Genomic DNA, 20,661 nt, shown 5'->3' on the forward strand with positions numbered 1-20,661 from the left:
CTTAGCTCAAAGGGCTGTGATGCTCTGTTCAATGGGGTGTCCCCTCTAATGAACACGGTCCTTCTTACTTTCATGCCTTGGTACTATGATACTGATTTCAGAGGATATCATCTGTCACCAGTTGTAGAAGGGCAGCACTTTTTTCATCTGCCTCTTTCTTGGAACTGATTTTACTTTTTTATTCAAAACTGAGCAAATGCATTGAATCAACAAAGTCTGAGACCCAAAGCAATGCATTTTTCCAAGGAATCTTAACTTTCAATGTGCTCTGTATGACGTCCAAGCTAGAAAATATAGCTGAGGTGGGGAAAGGGTGAAGGGACTCGTGCCAGTTGTGCTTAGCTCTTAGTTCATGCTTTGGTAACCCAGACTAGGACATTGATAGGCCAACAACACATTGGTTATTAAAAGCAGATGGACTTTTTTTCCTGTTGTCTGCAATGATGACATTATCTTGAGATAAAAGGAAATTGCTGCAATAACTCTTACTTTCTATTTGTTTTCCATCACATTTTGCACTATATATTTTTGTTTTACTAACCCACCGACGTGCTGAGTGTGCCCACTAGAAAAAAAATAGAGTACTCTTTTGTTTTTAACCTCCTTTCTATGTATTTATCCTTTGCAATTGTCTTTCCTTTTCTAGCATGATGACACTAAAAACCTCCTGTCTTGTAAGGAGTATAGGGGAATATAATGAGAAATTCTGTTCTGTCATAGCAAAAGGGCAGGTGGTTTCCATTATAAGCTCAGCTGGAGCTTCCTTCCATGCCAGCAGCTTCCCACAACTGAACTGCAGTGCTCATCTCTGCCCTTTTTGGTGGGAAATGTGGAGAGGAAGTGGAGTACAGCTCTGACAGATAAGGGATTACTCAAATGGCTTCTGTCACAGTTTGGGGATTAGGTTTAGTTTTGAATCCATTTATTTTGTGAGTCCTGTTTGTACTTGTGACAGTCATGAATGAGGACATTCTTCTGGCAGGAATTTGGCATCTAAGGAGCAGGATTGGAAGCACAATGTCTGGAAGGGTGCAAGAAGGCAATCTAGTCAGTTTGGTATCTCCGGTCTCTCACCTGCTCAGAACAACAGGGTCTTTTACAAACAGAAGTGTTGTCTGTACCCGTGCTATCTCCTCTTGGGCCTGCTGCGGGAGGAAAGAGTACGTGACTGGAAATCTTCTTGGAACAAAGTCTGACTGGGGGAAAAAACATAGTTTACCCAGCTATAACCACTTAGCCAAAAAGGGACAAATTCCTACTTGAGTTAGGAAATTGGCATGCAGAGTTGATAGACTTACCAAGGCACTTACAGGACCTATTAGAAAATGGAGAGGGGAGATGCTGCTCCATGAGGACAGGAAAGACAAAGAAGGGGGAGGAGACTGATTCAAAGGACAAAATTTAAGCTAGAGCCAAGGTGCTCCACGGTAACATTTTCTAGAATAGAAGAGAGGTGAATAATATGATAAAGACATAATAGGAAAGCTTGAATGGTGTGCAGTAAGTCAGGACATGTTCAATTAGATCAGTTTGCTTTCAGAGCCCTGTCCAGCCTGACCTTGAATGTTTCCAGTTATGGGGCATCTACAACTTCTAAATTCTCAAAATACTAAAATTTGGGCAGAAGGTTGCAAAAAAGTGCATGTGAACATTGCAATTGCGAGTCAATAGTATTTTAATTTTTTTTTTCCCTGCAATTCAGTGTGAAAATAAGTGTAGTCATTGCCAGAGAAGTTTTGGGCTTTTTTCCCCTCTATTGGTTAATTAGGAATTGGAATCAGTAGATAGGGAACAAGATGTGTAGCTGTTTTGGGGCATATGAAAATAAGGGAGTGCTCAACAAAAGCACTTCTTTCTCTTCCCACTTACTGGGAGGACTTACTTGCTACTGCCTTACTGCCAGGACTGAGCGTTACCAGTTCAGCTTACAAAGGTGATAAAATACGCTTGCTCTGTACTTTCTGGAGATAGATTATAAGTGCCCACTGGATTCCTTTCTGGTTCTCATCACCATGCTAAAAGACTGCTAAGGAGAGTAATCATAATCATGTTCCAGTGAGATTTGGGTAACTCTGAACTCATTTGGGAATTAAAGTTCTAAACAGGGTTTTAAAATACTGTTATTCCATTTTGCTTAGTTGACAAATTGTATTTTTAAGCAAACATGCTACCTTGAGCAACTTTAAGCAGGCTTTTGGACTATAGAGTTTACTTTAATCCTGAAACTTAATTTTGTAGGAAGAACTAATCCCCAAGTTAATTAAAAGTGGATAAACTAAAATTATTAGATATGAGATATCCATAAAATGTTATAATGGATTTGCTTATTTACAAAATGCTTATGATATTACAGTTCTAAATGCAATTATTTACAATACAACATGCATTTACCATGAAAATATAGGAATCCCAGCTTTTTAATTCAGCAAATGACTTTTAAGGTCATCAACAAAATAAAAAGTCGAGTTCTATCCACAGAGAAACAGCTGAAATAATATTAATCTTGTTCTTTAAATTTTATATTTTGGAACCATTTTTATTCCTATGTATTCATTCACAATTGGACTTATTGGAATGGGGTATTTGGATTTGTTGAGCTAGAACATATCAAAATTATAATTTCAAATAAGCAGAATGATAGCTTCAAGCTTTAAGAATTTTTCCCAACTTAATTTTCTTTATATTCCAGAAATAGCTGGCCTCTGTGTCCCAGGTTTTGAATGAACTTCCAGTTTATTTACACAGCCGTTCTTAAATTTGGTTTTCTAGTTCAGTGATGGAACAAATCTTTCTAATTGTCTGCAAGAGTTCAGCAGATGCTTCAAACCAGAAATATTGGCTTAGCTGGCAACTGGTCTGACCTGTGGCTTAGGCACCAGAGAATGTATGGTCCCAGCTCCTTGCTTCTCTGGTCACAAACTGCAAACTGGGCAGTATTCTTGTTGCTCCTTGAGGGATATTGTTTATTTTTATTTTTGCAAATCAAATATAAACCAGGTGGCGAAAGACTAAATAGCCAAACTGTAGTCAGGAAGTGGTTAGAAACAAAGCAACAGTAGCCTGTTGATTCTCAGCCGGGTGACCCAAGCGGGGGACCTGGTCCCAGTATCTATGTATATCTAAATTACTGAGCTGCTGTCTTTGGTCTAGCAATGCTGCCTTCTGTGGAGCAGCTGCTAGGAATGACTTTAGGACTTGAGGTTATGGTAAAAGATGAGGTAGATGTGGGTGTAACTATCTTAGTGGTATTGTTCTTGATTTGTTGATGAACATGGTAAAATGATATTTTTATTTTTCTGAAATGTTATGTTTATGCTATGAATTCTGTTACCTCAGTTCAGCCAGTGTCCCACAGAGAGCTTGCATTGCTGTGTCCCTGCCTGCCATTTAGTCTTTCAAGCCTGGCTGAAGGTTTTGCTGCCAGCCACAGTCTTTGGTCAGTGCCATCCCCATCAGAGGTGATGGAGAAGCACCCATGGTTCAAAACTGGTCTTGCCCTTCCCTCTTCCACTGATGCAGCTTGGTGCAACTGTATTCCCATAGTACTTGTTTTCCTACTTCATGTGCTCAAATGGTATTTTTAGGACACTGAACAACTATATAGTGTGTCTTTATCTCTCTACATGTTTCTACTCTGACTTTCCTAATTTCTTCTTTATTGATAAATCATGTATCTTTCTTAACAAAAAGCTTATTCTACCATTGTTGCTATGTTATGGAACTGAAGTTGAAGGCTTCTGGGGAAATATGTCTGCTAGTGCCTTCTAGTGAGGAAAACATCAGCATCCTTCCTAATCAGCAGGGAACCTTCTGGTATAAAGTTTTAATGTGCAGAGTAGAAAATTTGGTAAACAGAAGTGCTGTTCTTTTATAAAGAAGATTATCTTGCAGTAGAATGACTTATTAAAGCAAAACCTTTTGCATAAGCCAGGTCATCTGGCTTTCAAACACACTGTGGAAAAAAGGGAGAGAAGTCCACCAGACTATTACTTATCCTGTGGAGAAAAGTCTACTGAATCTGCAAAAGCACAGTGTAGTGAGTGTCATTTCTGTCTCCTTCATTCCATAAGTGCTTCCTGACAAATGAGGAAACTGTCCATGTTGGGCATAATTTGCTCAGATATGTGCTTTACCTAGACTTAATCCTTGTAATACTGGCAAATTGAACTCACTATCCAAGCAATGGCAATTTCAGTAGACAATGTGTGTTATATTCCAGATCGCTATCTCGTAGTTTGTATGTCACTAGCCACGAGATTAAGTGCTCTGTAATGTGCGTATTACAGCTGTTTTTTACTTCCTCTTGTGTTTTGTTTGATGTAAAGTAGAGATGAACAAAAGCAGATAATGATTTCACAGCCAATGTATTGCATATGTACGTGCCTGGAAGGAGAAGCAAGAAAAATTTGGACCTAGAAATAAAGGAATATTTTGGGCAGAGAGGAATAACTTCCTTACAGATGTGATTTATTCTTCACTTGAAATTTTTACTTCAAAAAGCTAAACTTGATTTTAAAGGTTTGTTGAGTAAATTATTGGGTGAAATTCTATATTCATTATTATTCCAGGCATCCAACTACATGGTTGTATTGAAAACATCATAGTTGAAGCCCTTCTGTTCTTTAAAATCTGTGAAAAGTGAGGGTTGCTTGCATATGTTTTCATGTTACCATGCTTTGTTTCCTGAAGTGGTGTGCATTCTAAAAGCTGTTCAATAATACCTAGTATTCCTTTAAAATTCTGGCCAGTTTAGCTCCAGCAGGCGCCTTTTTTTTTTTTTTTCCAGTGACATAGAGGTGCTCTGTGTTTACTGTGCATGTGCCAGATGCATAACTACATTGTCCTTTCCCCACAGATCCATTGAAGTGTCCCTTTGGTCATGCACCTGAAGGGTTGTATGGTAGCAGCTGAAAGAACTCCACATCATTCTTCTGATTCTGAGGATGAGGACCTTCAATTTAGGCTTCATCCAGAACTATATGTTTAAAAAAACCAAAAAACCCAAAACCTCATTATTTCCTTTTGAAAATGCACACCTGTTTTGCAAACCCTTACTGGGAAGTTTTTGCCCCATAGATTCCTGTTCTCTCCTTTATTCTGTGGGTAGCAACCCACAGAAATTGGTTTCTACATTTTTCCTTGAAATCTTCTCTATGCCTTAAGAGCAGCTGAGGGCCAGAAGGGTGAGCAGGGGGGTTACAGCTCTCCTGGTCACGTCTCATGGGGGCTGGCAGAGCTGTCTGTGCTCAGGACACATGGGGTCTTCAGGGCTGGCACTTGGTTTGTACATGTGCATGGAGGTATCTGATCCTGCCAGTGTATTGTTCATACCCACGTGGAACAGAGCTTATGAGCCCCATGCTCTGTTCTGCAGAAACATGAGGGTTAAAATTGGGCATCTCAAATGGTGTTGATTCTTCCTCTCTCCAAATGATAAAATTTTCAGTACAATCTTCTACAGAACATTTAAAGTCAGGAAGGAATTTTTAGAGGTGTTAAATTCACCCTCCTTTTTAAATCATGATGGTTCTTTAATGTGTGGCATTTTTATAAAGCTAACTGGTGGCAAAATCGTAGGGTTATTTGTTAAGATTAATACCAGCCTCTAACTTAGAAATGCTTCCTTGTGGACTATTCCCCACGTCATATTTGTAGTTAAATGTTGCGGTGTTGCTTTTGATTTTGAGGGATTTTTTGGTTCTCCAAAACTTCTCATTTAAAGTTACTTTTATCCAGGGAAAATCATCAATGCCATTTTTTCCCACTGAATGGAAATTAGCAGTGAATTAATTTCCATGAACTTTTTCACACAACTTCAGTGAATATCTCTGAGATGTGGATTGCAGGAAGGCAAGCTGAAAATGCATCTATTTTTATTTAACATGAAGGAATTGAACTTACTGGAATGGGGCATTTGGATTTGTTGAGCTAGAACATATAGAAATTATAATTTCAAAATGGTTTCCATCCAGTTGTTTTGTATTGAACAAAAATACCTTTCATTTTTAATCTGTTTTGAAACCTTATGTAACCAGGACAGTTGATTTGTGTTATCTCCTCACCCTTGTTCAACCCTCATGGCCAGTTTCCCATCAAAAGAGATAAACATCTCGAAAATATGTAATTTCATATAGTTTTCAGAGAAGTTGCCAGATGTGTGTAAAGGAGAAGTTCAGATTACTAGAGGGAAGGCTCAAAAAATAATGAATTTAGGTCAGCAGTTGGGTTTAATATGAATTTGAATAAGTATGGCCTTACCTCAAAACCAGCCTAATTTATGGTTCTTGCTTGGGAAGAAATTAGTAGATGTGAAAGGTACTGTGTGCTGTGGGGTGAGATGAGAGGAAACTTAGGTGGCTTTAGCTGGGTAAACTGTGGGAGAGGAAGTATGTAAATCTGACAAAAAAATCAGAAATAGAAAACAGCATAGGAGTTTTTAATTTCTGTTGTTCTTCATAGCATTGCCGATCTGGAACTTAGTGAAAAGTTTCTTTATTTGCCTTATTTACATATTTTGATATAGCAGATACCAACATTTTCCATACTGCAAGCATTGCATGTCCAGAATTGAGTTGCAATTGCAGACTTTACATAGTTCCAAATATATATATATATATATATATATATATATATACACACACATATATATATATATATATATATATATATATATGCTTGTATGTGTGTATATATGTATGTCCAGTACCAGTATTGAAAGTCAGCCTTAAAAAAATTCTGATTTCATTGTTCTGGCCTCTTAGCACTTCAGTGTTGTATTCACATCTCAGATAAACTGCCCTTGCAAATTTAGGTGACAGTTCTCTCCTTGGCAAGTCAGATTTCAAAGTAAAAAGCTGTTTTTACAGTCAACCCTAATTTTAGTGTTTGATACCAGCCATGAGCTACATTTACGATTTTTTTAATGAAAATAGATAACTTGAAGTGGGAAGAATGAAAGACACTAGAAAGTTACCTGGTCTTTTTAATACTTCCAAGTGTTTCAAGTTGATTTATGGCCCTTATTTTATCTCAACATGTTCAGCAATCAGCAGATTTACCTTGTAAACCTCTGTTTTATCTTCTTTTTTTTTCTTTCTCACTCTTACAATTCAACATAATGAGATGCAAGTTATCCTTTTATCTTCTTCTTACTTTTAAGTTAGCAAGAAATGAATGTAGCAAAAGTTTTGTTAGCAACTTGTAAATCTTTAATGACTGTAAAAGATGATGCTATCTACTGTTTACAGTTTTAAAGAAAATGGTCTAAGGGGTGTATTCGAGCTATCAGATCAAATATAAATAATGGTGATGGTACAAAATTTGGCAGAGTGACTATAAGTATGTACATGATTACCTAATTATATATGACAGTATAGGTATATTTACATCATGGTAATAATGATGTTCTTTTTCAGTTTTAATCTCAGTATATTATCCTTTAAGTTTTCACCAGTAATCTAAGGAATTTGAAGAAAGCTGACTTTAGAAAGCTTTCTTCTTTTCTTATAGATGTCTGTTCGTAATGTAGAAATCACACAAGTACAGCACAGTTCACTCGGAAAAGGAGCTTAGTGTTCTCAGTTTAGTCCAAGTTGGACAACACATTATTTGGCACAATCAAGTGGCCTCACTTTAAGAGAAGTATAAGACTGAATATGCACAGAGTTCTTATTATTTGAGTGAGCTGAACTGTACGCTTAGAATGATGAGAAACCCTTGTGCTGCATCCTGCCTTCTTTCAATTACACTGATTTTATAAGCACTGGCTTTACAGCAAAAAAGTCTCCCAGAGAAATGCTGTTCTTTTTTATTGTGTAGAAATGAAAGGATGCATAGTTCTGCCTTTTATGTACTGTGTTTGTATAGACAAGAAAAGTTGTGTGAGTTTTTTAGAAACATTGATAAAAACATAGTGCATATTTTAAACAGAAGATGTTTTTCAGAAAACCAGTGTGAGATATTTTATATTCAACAAAAAAATAGTTTTGTTTTGTTGCCTATTGCTCTTGTGCCTTGCCTGTTGAACAAAACCTACTTTTAAATGAAAATGTCCTTTTCTTTGTCCAATCTTAATCACTCCTTGGTAAAATGTTCGCTTCTGTTGGGGTACAAGTCTTAAATTATGCATTCAGTTCTTGTGAATTCTTCTGTGAAGAAGGATGAGACTCATGCATTAAGAAAGAAGTTGTTACAGTCCATGGAAAGTGTGTCATGTGCTGAAGGACTGTGACAGAATAAACTGCCAGTAGTGAGCTTCCCATTGTGGGGGTCTTCACAAAGAGTCTCAGCTACCAATTGGAAAGAACTAGCTCAAAGACAGGATTTACTTGAAGCATGACCTAAGTCCTTAGTCTGGTGAGTCTGATGCTTTGCTTAGAGGTGTTGAGCATGAGGGCCTGAATTTTCAGACTCTGATTGCAATAAAAGTATGGGATTATTAAATGAGGGCCTTGCAGTTGACTCATGGATTGAAGAGGAGCTATTGAATCTCATTTCAAGAGGAAAATGAAAGAGACTGTGTTCTGTATACAGTTCTGTCTTGGACCTGAAGTTGAAATGCACAGGGCATTTTAGATGGCTTGAGCTGAGGTTAAATAAATAAACTGTGAAGTTAAGTGCAGTTATCAACTACTCAGTCAAACAAAAAATAAGGCAACCTTTTTCATATACTCTTGGCCTTCTTGGAGGTGCCAGAGGAGGAACTTCAGTATTAAGGGTGTTGAAAATAGCTAGTAAAGCAGAAGCCAATGCTAATAAACAGTTTTGGAAGTACTATGAGTGGTTTAAGCATAGTCTGGATTATTGTTATTACTGTGTTAAATCACAGCAATCAAATGGCCAAGCATCACTTTGAATGATTAAGTGGAACAGCCGTCAATGAACAGCCTTCAGGCTGCGAAGCAGACACAGGGATGGGTGTGGTCGTGGTCAGCTCTCCCAAACATTACTTTGGATGCTGTTGTAGATACAGGGCAGGGTGTTACATGATATTTTCAGGACCTGGCAGATTTTAGTTTAGTTTGGATGTTTTTTATATGTATCTTGGCAGGCATGCATATCCCTGCAGCCATACAGCACTCTGCATTAACGGCTGAAGTAACACCTACTGGTGAGGCAGAGTCAATCTCCAACAGACTGCTGTTGACTCATGACTTCAGTTGACTCATAATCACATTGAGCTTTGAGGGTCACTTTTGTTCCCACCCTGAAGGCCAGTGCCAGTTCCTGTCATGAATTTGAGTACCCATTGATTAAGAAAGTAGATGATTGCTTTGTGGAAGCGCATAAAAATGAGACAGGGCCTTTAAGGAAGATATGGCAGGGCCTTGTATTATTTCAATCAGTCAATTAAGTTAATTAAAATTATTTATTCCTGTTTATAATAGTCTACACCCAAGGTTTTAGGTAGATTGCACTAATAATAATATTACAGAAGCATAGAATTGTCTAAGTTGGAAAAGACTTTTTAGATCATCAAGTCCAACCATTGAGCTCAGTGTGTCATTGAGTCCAATAAAGAGCTCAGTGTGTCAAAATTACACAAAAACATCTCACAGAGAAAGGGATTTATTTCAAACTGTATTCAGACTTTATCTTCTTCCTCATATATTTTTGCCTCTCCTGGAAGATCCTGGAAAAACAGATGAGGCTTGAAATACGCCAGGTCTGGGTATTGTCTGATGAAGGTAGCATCACATGCCAGATAAAGGGATTTAGAGAAATCCCAGATGAGATTTAGAGAAAAAACAAAGGAAGAGGGCATTTTGATCCTGGAAATCCTGCCATTTAGAAGGCAAAAAAGTATTAGAAGCATTTCTATGGTGTCATTTAAAACAATCTTGGCTTGAAAGGGAAGCAGTGTTGCAGCATATCTGAAGGTAGGTATCTCAGTATGACCCACTTTAGTTTTACAGATATTAAGTCATTTAGCTTATCATCTTATGTATAATGGTAATAATGGTAATAAATATGAGAACAAGTCATTCTTTTTTAAATCTGTAACTTTTTAAAATGATTGGCAAATCCTTTTCCAAGCTATTGCACAGTAACTCAGGCTGGTAAAAGCTATGGAATCTTTCAGGCAAATACTATTGCTGATGGCACAGTTTGATTTCTCCTGTGTGGGTGTAGAAGATATGGCTATGTTAAACCTATTCCACCATGCCTAAAGGAACCATGTCTTGAGTAGTCCTTGCTGGGTAGTCCATACAGCAAACCATTACATTTGGATTCTAATACCTGGACCTATTTCAGCAGTGCTTCAATTTTATTGCTTTCTGAAAGGCATGACAGAAGGGTAGGTGCTACTTTAAAGAATTTATTTAAAATTTGATACATGTTGTTGTTATATGTTTTGCTCTTTCCTTGTTCATCATCTATGGATTAAATTTGTTATCTTCACACTTGAATGAGTGGTTTTCAGTCGTTCAGTCATGCATTTCTGCTGGCCTGTTTCATTCAGGTGATCATATCTTTGCATCTTTAACTAAAAATACTGTGAGGATGATGTTTATTTTCTTGTTTAGTGTGATTTCATGGACTGCAGACCATGATTTCATGGATGAGAGGCTGCAAAACACTCTCACCATTCCAAGTAAGGATTAAACCAAAACTGGTCTATACCTTAACTCACAGGTCCTTTCAAAACATTTCACATGTGAGGTATATTGCCCTTCTTCCAACAATATCCCTGGTTGCGGCAACAAGACATGTAAACTGCAAATGCATTGGGAGAGAAGCAATAGCATCCAGCTTGCTGTACTGTCCTAGCAGAATGGATAATGGGCAGGCACAGTAGGAATATGTCTACATTTTGATAAATCTTCATCTCCTGTATTTGAATTTCACTTTTGCTATAACAAAATATTTCTCAGTAACATTTATCTCGCTATAATTTTGCTGAAACTATCACCTTGAGAGGCTCCAATGGAGCTTTTGGAGCTTTTGTGAACTTTGATGTAAAGCTCTCCTGCAGTGAGAGATCAGAACTGCCATGCGTAAAAGCAGAGACTCCTTTGAGAACACTTTCTTAAGAAACAGATGCTTTTCTGTCTCAAAAGTTTAAAAGAAAATTGTATTGAGTTAAATGTAATACAGGACTTAGGCATTTCCTTGGGTGATGTCACCAGATTCTTCTTAGACTTATAACCTCCCACAAAAAACCCATATCAACATTACTTGCGAGTCATGGGCACAGTAAAGTGTAAAAGATTTTTTTTTTAAAAAATTATTACTAAATGGATGCTGTTATCAGGGAAACCAGAATTTCTTACTTTAAGAAAGATCATTGTTTTCATTAATTAATAATATTTAATTGGTAATGTTATACTACTCATCAGAATAAAAAGAGAAAATTGGTTGGAAGGTTAAAAGACTGTATAATATGAAAATTAGGCTTGACTGCAAGCATTTACATGTGTGAGAATTCCTACAGGACTCCTTAAGTTCAGTTGAATTACTTATGCATAAACCACAGTAAGTGTTTACAGTACCTGACCTTAAATCAAGGATTTTTTTTTTTTTTTAACTATCAGTGGTATACCCTTTATCTATGTTAGGATTCGGCATTTTGTTTTAAAATCTGCCAAGACACTGATGCTGTTTAAACTTCCTCCAGAGCTGGAAAGAACTGAACCAATTGATAAATTGAAACATTGCACAAGAAAAGGTCTCCTTCTCATTGTACTGCAGTGTATTTTCTGGGATTTATCTTAATAGATCTTTCAGAATTGTTTTTTCATTTAGCATGTTTGTCTGTGCTTTCTTAGCTTTATTCAGACACTTACCCTGTTAATCAATATTCAAAGTTATATAACCGCCAGAATGAAATCTTGCTTTTCATTTGTATCCAGTTCTGTGAAAAGCCTGTGATCAAGGAGTTGTGTTGCATTGCAAATTCATATCATTTACATGACATGAATTTATTTTGAGCAGTGTCTTTGCAGAAAACACTAATTTCAACATAATCTGCATTTGTTGTGGGAATCCCATAGCAGTGACATTTCCTGAAAATTTGTAATACTGAACTGGCTGTCTATAAAAGTTGAGCATGTTTTCCCTAAAGTCACAAAAAAATATGAAAGCTATATTGGTTTCCTGCAGTCTGACTGTACTTAGTTTTTATTGCTTCCTGAGCCCATGAGAAAATCCATAATACATTTAAAACTGTTACTTTCAGCATTCCAAGCCTTAGATGTTGGCTTCTACTCTCTTTCTGGAGGTGATGAAAAGCTCAGTCCCATGAAGTGCTGCCCTTCTTCTGGTTCTGCTGGTTGGTGTGAGGTTGGGGGCACAGAAATTTCTAGTTGTTGTTCAACTTTAGGCTATAAGGATCCTTAATTGGATCACCAAATCTGAGTAGCTTTACAGCTTTTGTTGTGAGTACTGAAATTACCATTATAGTTACTATGGCCAAGATATGCTTGAAAATATTCAAGGGTGTAGCAAGAGGTAACTCACTTCCATTTGTATGAGACAAGACTGTTAGCAGTGGGGAAGTAATGGATATAAGTAAGTCTTTAGTATGTTGATATCTTAAGATAGTTTAGAATACATATCACATAAAATACAAAGTGCTTTTATACAGGAGTTGGACTTGATGGACTTGTTCCTTGTGGGTCCCTTCCAACTTCAGCTATTCTATGATTCTACGATACACTGCCACTCCATACCACAAAAATCATCCCGTGCATTTGCAGATATAAGATTTTATGAAAAGGGGCAATGTCACCAAAAAACCCCAAGACAGCAAGAAAAAGCAGATTAAGAATGTTGCTGAGCAATAGAAAGGAGTTAAGTGTCCATTTATGAGACATTTCATCTGTTACTTTAGTACAGGCTCTTTTTATTTTGTTCATTTGCTTTTAAGCCAACACTGAGACTTATCAAAAGATTGCATTGGGGAAAACCTCCTGCGAGCATTTTTCTCATATACTGTAGCTTAAAAAGAATGTGTGAAATTCAAGATTGGAAAGTATTATACAAAAGTAGTTTTTCCTTTTTTTTTTTTCTTAACACATTTTTCTTCAAACTTACTTCTCTACCAAAGTCTTTTTTCCCACAAGACTCCAAAGGAAAAATGACATCAAATGGTAAAATCCTGTTGTATGTTATTTCCAGAAAAATCCATGGAAATCTTGAATATGATTTTATCATTTGCACTGTAATGTTCCATTTTAACAAGGAGCAACATACTGAAGAGTATTCAGTTGCTGAATACTTGATGGTAAGCAAAAGCTGATGTTTCTGTGAATATTACACAGCGCTTAGGAATTTGTAGCACCTCAGATCTTTTGTACGACAATAGAAGTTAGAAATGGAAAACTCTTGTTATATCAGCTTGACCATCTCCCTGACCACCAGATTTTTGTCTTCATTGTGGTACTAATTTGCAAATGTCATAAGCCATGTGGCTTCCACTACTTCCCCAGGGAAAATACATGGCATTAAAGCAGCCTTGAATATCCCTTTCCTTGACTTCATCTTCTTGATCCTTTTTCGTATCTGTTTTATTGAACAATTCCTAATGTTGCTTTGCCTTTAGCTATTTTGTTTTCCCCCCTCTCTTCTGTTTTCTACAAGATCACACAATTATTTATGCTGCGCTTTTTGGATTTCTTCTCTTGTTATATCCTTCTGGTACTGAGGAGCCATGGGCTATAATGGACACGCTGGAAATCTCTACTGGAGAAACTGGTGTTTATGTACAAAGGTACTGAGTTGTTTTGTGGCCCTACAAGTTAAACTCATTCAAGAAGCACAGAACAGGCCCTAAATCTAAGTTTGTATCAGAGTCTTTATTCATGAAAAAATGTGGGTTTTTCCCCCTATAAACTTAGTAGACTTTTTATTCTATATTTTACTGAAGATGGTGTTGGCTAAAGCTGCCTCTAATTGTATGGATGTATCATAGATAAGTTTGCTGAAAGCTTCATTCTAACAATGGTATCATGCATATTAAGAGACTAACTGCACTATTTTGACTTAAGTTACAGGTACACACTGACAAGAGTAGAAGTCTGTGAATAACTGGTTGGTTTGGGGTTTTTCTAAGTTTCTGACTTGAAGAAAAAAAGATTGAAAAATTTGGTTTTTTGGGACAAGCTCCAATGATTTATTCAGGTTTCTTTTTTTCCTCCTCAAATGAAGCATTTCATTTAGACTTCATATCAACTAACTTATTTTAAATATAGATATATTTTCAAGGAAGTTTATTTGTAATGCTTCAGTGTGAAATGAAGATTAAAAGGATTTTTAAAATTTTAAAAATGTTGCAGTTACTTAATTTTTAGCCAAATGGTTCTGATAAATTCAGCAGAAATTTGACCTGTGCTTTATTTGACCTGTATTTACAGATTTCAAATTAAAATAATCTCAGCTGAAAAGTTTGCTAAGTATTAGCTCAAGTGACATTATGTAGAGGAGGAATTCTTGGAGAGGGAGGTTGTCTTCAAGACATCAATTATGAGCTGCAGCCAAACTGTAGAAGTTGAAATTGACTGTAATAGATATAGATATAGATATATATATGCACATATATACATATATATATGTGTGTGTGTATCTGTATATATATATGTATATGTATATATGTATATGGTATCTGTGAAGGCTCTTAGATCTTCCTGCAGGCAGACACTGGCTGGTTGTCTCCAGGAGTAGGATTCACTGCTATTCATATGAAAATGGTGGAAAATCTTGCCCTAAAGCTAACCTACCCCTGGAGTTTTGCCTATCTGTCATGGTGATGGAAGATAAAGGATTTGTTAATAGTCAGCTGACTGGTCATCTGTCTGGGAAGTCAACACAACAGCACAACGAATCAGGCAGGCATAAGACTGATTGCTATGGCATTGCTTCTCCCCAGGAAAAAGCCAAGAGCTATGTCCACACAAAAAAGACCCTGATTTTAATATATTATAGTCTGTTTAATCTCAAGGTACATGGTCCAAGTGTTTTGTTTTTTTTTTTTTTCTGAAAGCAAATTCTTAAAGACCCAACATTTCTGAAAAGCTTAATAGGATTCTGGGTTGCAGTGAATGGGAAGATATAGGCATGATGAAGAATAAATTGAAGAAACAGTGTTTCCATGGCCATAATTACTTAATTATTTGTATTGTGCATATTTGGCTTAGAAGCCACTGAATTAATTTACCACCCTGACAAGGACAGAGAGCTAATGAGAAAGAAGGGAGGTTTGGCTACTGAAAAGCAAACTCATTTGCAGGATTTACTTCCTAGCAAGAAATATCAGTTCCAGCTGAAATGTGTCATTTGTGACTTCTTGATATCATCTCTAAGAGAAAGCAATCAATTTTCAAAACCTTTGCAAGCTTTCTGGGAAAAATGTCCAGCAATTGGTAGGTGATTGTGAGATGTCAGCTATTTGGAGAAAATTAGTATTTTTCATCCAAAATTTTGGCTTCATTGAAATTATGCTTCCTATAATAATGATCATTGACATGATTTTAGGTAGGTGACTGTTTTTTAAACAGGTTGTCATACTACAGGCATACTCAGTTTGCTCTGTAATAATTTTTGGATTTTTTTTTTGTTGTTTTTCCTGAGTGGAACTTAAAACACTTGTTATTAGAGTGCTGTTCATAGAGCTCTACATTGCTTCAAATTAACTAGCATCTCATTCATCTTGATCTCCTTTATATATATATATGTAAGCTGGATTTGGTGGTTTGATGACTCCTTAGTTCTTAGAGAATGTGTTTATTCCAACTGTGGGTATGTGGAGTGTGTGTATGTGTGTATTTATATTTATATTTACATGTGTATGTAACTGGAGTCATTAGAAGAAGCAGCTGTGCAACTTAGGAAATTTTAGTGATGCCACTGGATGTTTTTCCTGGTTTTCAAACTTTATATGAGAAGCATTTCATATGTCTTGGGCATTTTCCAAATACGAATCAGAAGAAAATCCTGAAGAAACTATACTGAGGGCTAATGCCTAGAGGCATGAGTGCACAAAAACTTTGTAAGTTGTTTAAAACTTAATTTAAAAAACCCCTATGTGGACATTTGGTAAATGTTGCCTTTGTCATTGTTACCTCCTTATTAACTCCATTGTGTTACAGGGCTACTACATGCCACTATTAAGTCAGAATGACAAAAGGAAGACTTCAGCAAGGTTTTGTGAGTTTTGTGGGAATAGACCCTCCTCTTTCCCCAAGGTCAGAGCTGCCCCTTCTACCCCTGCTATTTTGTGGCATTTAGAAACTTAGCAGTGGATTCCTTCATGTTGGTTGGATTTGTCGTGTTAGTTGCAGTTAGTGGGGGGCACATTTACAGGCATGGAAAAGGTTGTTTCACATTATCTACCCTGTGATGTATATGGTCCCTTAGGACAAAGCAAAGTTCACTGAATGAAGCTCTTTCTCTGTCACACTAAATGAAAAACAAATTTATTTGTTTTACACAATTCTTTAATAAATGAGTCAGCCATGCTTCCCACTTATTCAGCTACCATCACTCCACTTTCTGATACAAAAATCTGAGCATTTTAAAATTATGTGTGCAGTGGTCAGTGACTCACTGGTGACTTGGGGAGGCAATGCTGGGGCCCCTCTCAGCCTATTAGCCCATTAAAAGTGATACAGAATACCAATGAAGTCCAGTTTCTCCCATTAAAGCAGTACAGGAAAATTTGTAGCCTGTTGATTTTACAGTAATCCATTTGCACTCCTACTAAACTGTGTCTGATAAGCAAGACTGGTGCTTTTCTCAACTTTTTGAAAAGCCCTTTGGATTGTGTTTACAGAATGAAGGTTAAATACTAAGAAACAGGAAGTGGTATATATTTCCTCAAGTAGTTTTTAATGAAAAGAAAATTATTAGTAATGAATAGATGGGCCTTCTTGAAAGAAGAATTATGATTTTCAGAAATATGACTTAAAGGTGCTGGGAAAAATCTGTCATCTTTTGTTAACAAAAAAGCAAAAAGCTATTAACTTTGGTCATTTGGAACATTTAGTTTTGGATCCAAAATTTTATGAAAAACAGTTACTTTAAAGCTGTAGTTTGTTCTAAAGCTGTCTTATGTCAGGTCTAGAAATAGCAATACTGACCATTAGGCCATGAGATGGGGTGGGTTTTTTCCTCTTTTAGGTGGGAATAGCTGAAGAACAGGGTGCCTCCCTTTTCTAACTTAATCTGAACTCAAAATAACTTTTGTCTTGTTATAACAGCTCTTTTCTGAGTCACTGTATGAAAAAGAGACTGGAAGTATTGGATATTGTAGATCAAACACTTCAAAGCCAACTTTGACTTAGTTTTATGCATGCTTTAGAGTGGACTAATGTACAATAGTATCCAGAAAACTCAGCCAGTAATTCATAAGGGTCCAAAATGTTCTCTTCAGCATGAATCATAGCAGCATAAATGATAGGATTGGAGAAGATCCTTTAGGTCATCCAATTCAAAACCTGTGTGTCTTCCTTTTCACTATCCCCACTAGGATTTCATCTGCCCTATCTCTGCAAACTTCCCATATCCCTGACTCAGCCACCTCCCAGGGTAGTTTCTTCCATTGCCTAATTATTTAACCTGAACATCTTTAAACATCCAGCATCATGCTGAGTGTGAACAATTTATGACTACAGAAAATTATTTTCTCCTCCCTTCTGCCATCATGCTCAAATATCATCTCTCCCTTTAAATGTGTCATTGGGGTTTTGGGTTTTTTTCTTCTATCTGCATGAATAATAATCCCAGGAAAGTTGGGGGTTTTCTGCTGTCTTTGGTGCTTCTGTCACTGTAACTGATTTTCTTTGAACTTTTGGTTTTCAAGCCTCAGAAGTACATTTTGATCTACAAATGAACTTTCTGTGACTCAATGATATGTGTGTATTAAGTCATGCTTTTGAAGAGGTGAATAACATGATTGAAGTATTCTGTGTCATTGTTTGTAGAAGCTGCTTTCTTGAGGGTGCTAATTGACAAATACATGGCATTTGAGGGATTTAAGTGACTTTCTTAAATTGGTGTCAGATATCCTCAATCTCATGTTACTAATCAGGATATTAATATAATCATGTATTCTAGCTCTGTTTTGAAAACTGAACTCCAAAAGCTCTTGGAGGTGCTTGGAGTGCCTACTGCTGAGTTAAAACTTATCATGATCATTTCTAAAAGCAGCTTCCCAGTTTGTAGCTGTGTTAATAAACAGAAACATAAACCTTTCAATATATCTTTCTCTAAGTGTATGTGCTCAGACCAGTGTTATTGTGATAAGATTTTTGGGTGCTGTATAAAACAAAACAGAGAGAACTTCATAATAGGGGATATGAAAATGAAAGGAAGCTTTTTATTCCTGATGAAATGAGGTAAAGAAGCCTTAACCTTCAGAATTTATATTTATACCCTGTATTTTTTAGGATCTGCCTAAGCTTGTTGGAATATGCTAATGAGAAACCTCTCTGATGTTAATTATCTCATCTGCTATAATGTAGAATGTGCCAGTTAGATGAATGTGACATTTATGTTGTTCTCCTAGATGACTAATAAAATTTGCATGTCAGAAAAAATACAGTGTAGAGGTGGGAAGGCTGGTTATTGCAAGCCATATTTTCCTGATTCTGCATTGCCTCCCATTTTGGAGTTGCACAATAAAAATAGCTGCAGTCTGTGCCTCACCTGTCAGCTCACCTCTCCCGCAGTTCTTTGATCCATGTAGTAGTTCTTTGATCCATGCAGAAGTATTCCAGCTTCCCTATAGCTGGATCCTACAGAGCTGTTGTGCAAATTTGTGTGAAACCAGGGTAAATCCTGCTCTGTGACTTCAGTTCTGCCAGCCAGTAATTACAGTAAATGTGTTAGATTTAGTGGATCCACGGCTTTTAGTGAAAGTAACCATTCATGGTTCACTTTGGCACGGCAATTTGTAGAAATAGACACAAGGGTTATTTGTAAGAAGTTAATTTCAGGGAAGTAACAGATTTTGAAGGCAGTGTCTTGGACACTGGGCACTGGTTTTGGCTCAAAGAATTTTTTTTGGTAAGTTTATAATTACAGTTTAATTTTTAACAGGCCATGTTTTCAGCCTAACAAAGGAAAAAATGCATTATGCTATAGTCTTCTCATTGAGATGTTTTTTTACTCCCAGATATTTTTTTAAACCTCCCTTCTTTAATTTCTGTTTTGTTATGCTTCTTAGAGATCCAGTAGCCAGCCAGTCCTCAAATGTCAAGGGGCTGTGTCAGTGTCATGGCTTAAATGTGCAACACCAATGAACAGTTGGTAAACTCTCGGTCTCTGGTAAATCTGCAACCATTCATTTTGGGTACAGAGAGCTGACCATAGTCATAACTCCTTTTTTCTGTTTCTTATTCAGATTATGTGTGTATCCAGCTTTTATAGGAGTGTGCAGCAGCAAGTTTCACAATTCTGGTACTATTTCCCTTGGTGATGGTGGGAAATCAAGATTCTCAGGTGCTTTTTTTAGGCAGAGCTCTAAACAGCTCAGCAAAGCTGTGCAGTCAGGAACAGTGTTAACTGTAGCTTTGCAGTGGTTTCTACACTGCATTGAGCTATGGTGGGTGTTTCACTGCCAGTGCATAACTTAAACACAGATACTTGCTGAGGAAAGCCCTGCAGAAGTAGCACAGTGGAAAAAGTTAAAGTTTGTTGTTTCCGTGGTGCATTTCAAGGGCTATCCCCTCTATCTTCTCTTATATTTGTTAATTTCTTAGTCCTAGAGCAATATTTCTTTCTTCTACCTAGCTTTTGTAGCTCATCTTGGTTTCCTATAATCTACAAGTTTCCCTTTCATGCTACCTACCTCCTTCCCCATGATCATTGATGAAACAAGATTGGACCTGCTGCTGGTCCCTTTGGCATCCCAGCATGTGCTATGTGGCGAGAGCTTTGAACAAAGGAACGGCCATTCGAGGGCTGACCTTTGGAGCCCCAACTCAGCCTTTAACATGATACTTTTAATTGTACTTAAAAAAAAAATAGCAATGTCAGTAAGGGGAACTTCTTAGACCCTCAGGGCTTTGGGCTTCCAGCTGTTGCTGAAATTTTATTGCTTCAGTCTTTTTATCTCAAGGCTCGAGATAACATTTGTTCAGTTTAGTACCATCACCCTTGAAAACCACTGTAAATTCTAAAATCCCCAAGTACCAAAAACATTGTAAGTGTAAAATAAAAGCTGGAAAATAAATCTAAATGGTTTTGACCATGTGAAATTGCACAGATCTAAATGAAAGCATATGGATTTAAGTTTATGTAGTTTATTGGGGCTAAATTCTGTGTGAACATGATTGTGAATGCAATTAGCTTGATGGGAGACTGGTTGCTTTGGTTTAGAACACTGGATGCTCAAATTTTATTCTGCTGACCTGCTGGATCATTTCATTCTATGTTGGGGGATTTTAGCCTTCTTCAGAGAAGAAGGAAAAAAAGCATAGCAAAACAAACCTCATAAAATCTGTGTGTTATTTTATTATTTCTCATATATAATTTGGAGATGGTGCCAATTGATTTTGGATTGCTTAAATTAATTATTTAAATAATTTTCAATCTAAACTAAGAGTGCACATGTAAGAAACTTCTGGGTGAAATAACTACTTTTAATTTTAGTCATTCAAGTATGTGTGTGTAAAAATTTGTGTGATCAGCCACTCTTTCTTTCTCCCTAGATTTTTGAAGCAA

The 20,661-nt window shown here is 36.8% G+C and overlaps 1 protein-coding gene across 3 annotated transcripts in view; it reads left to right on the top strand.

Moving 5' to 3' along the window:
* BBS9 (Bardet-Biedl syndrome 9) overlaps positions 1 to 20,661 on the top strand; it is a 299,832-nt gene that overhangs the window by 263,596 nt on the left and 15,575 nt on the right. The window lies entirely within an intron of this gene.

This window comes from Vidua chalybeata, chromosome 1 (assembly GCF_026979565.1).
Source record: "Vidua chalybeata isolate OUT-0048 chromosome 1, bVidCha1 merged haplotype, whole genome shotgun sequence".
NCBI lineage: Eukaryota > Metazoa > Chordata > Aves > Passeriformes > Viduidae > Vidua > Vidua chalybeata.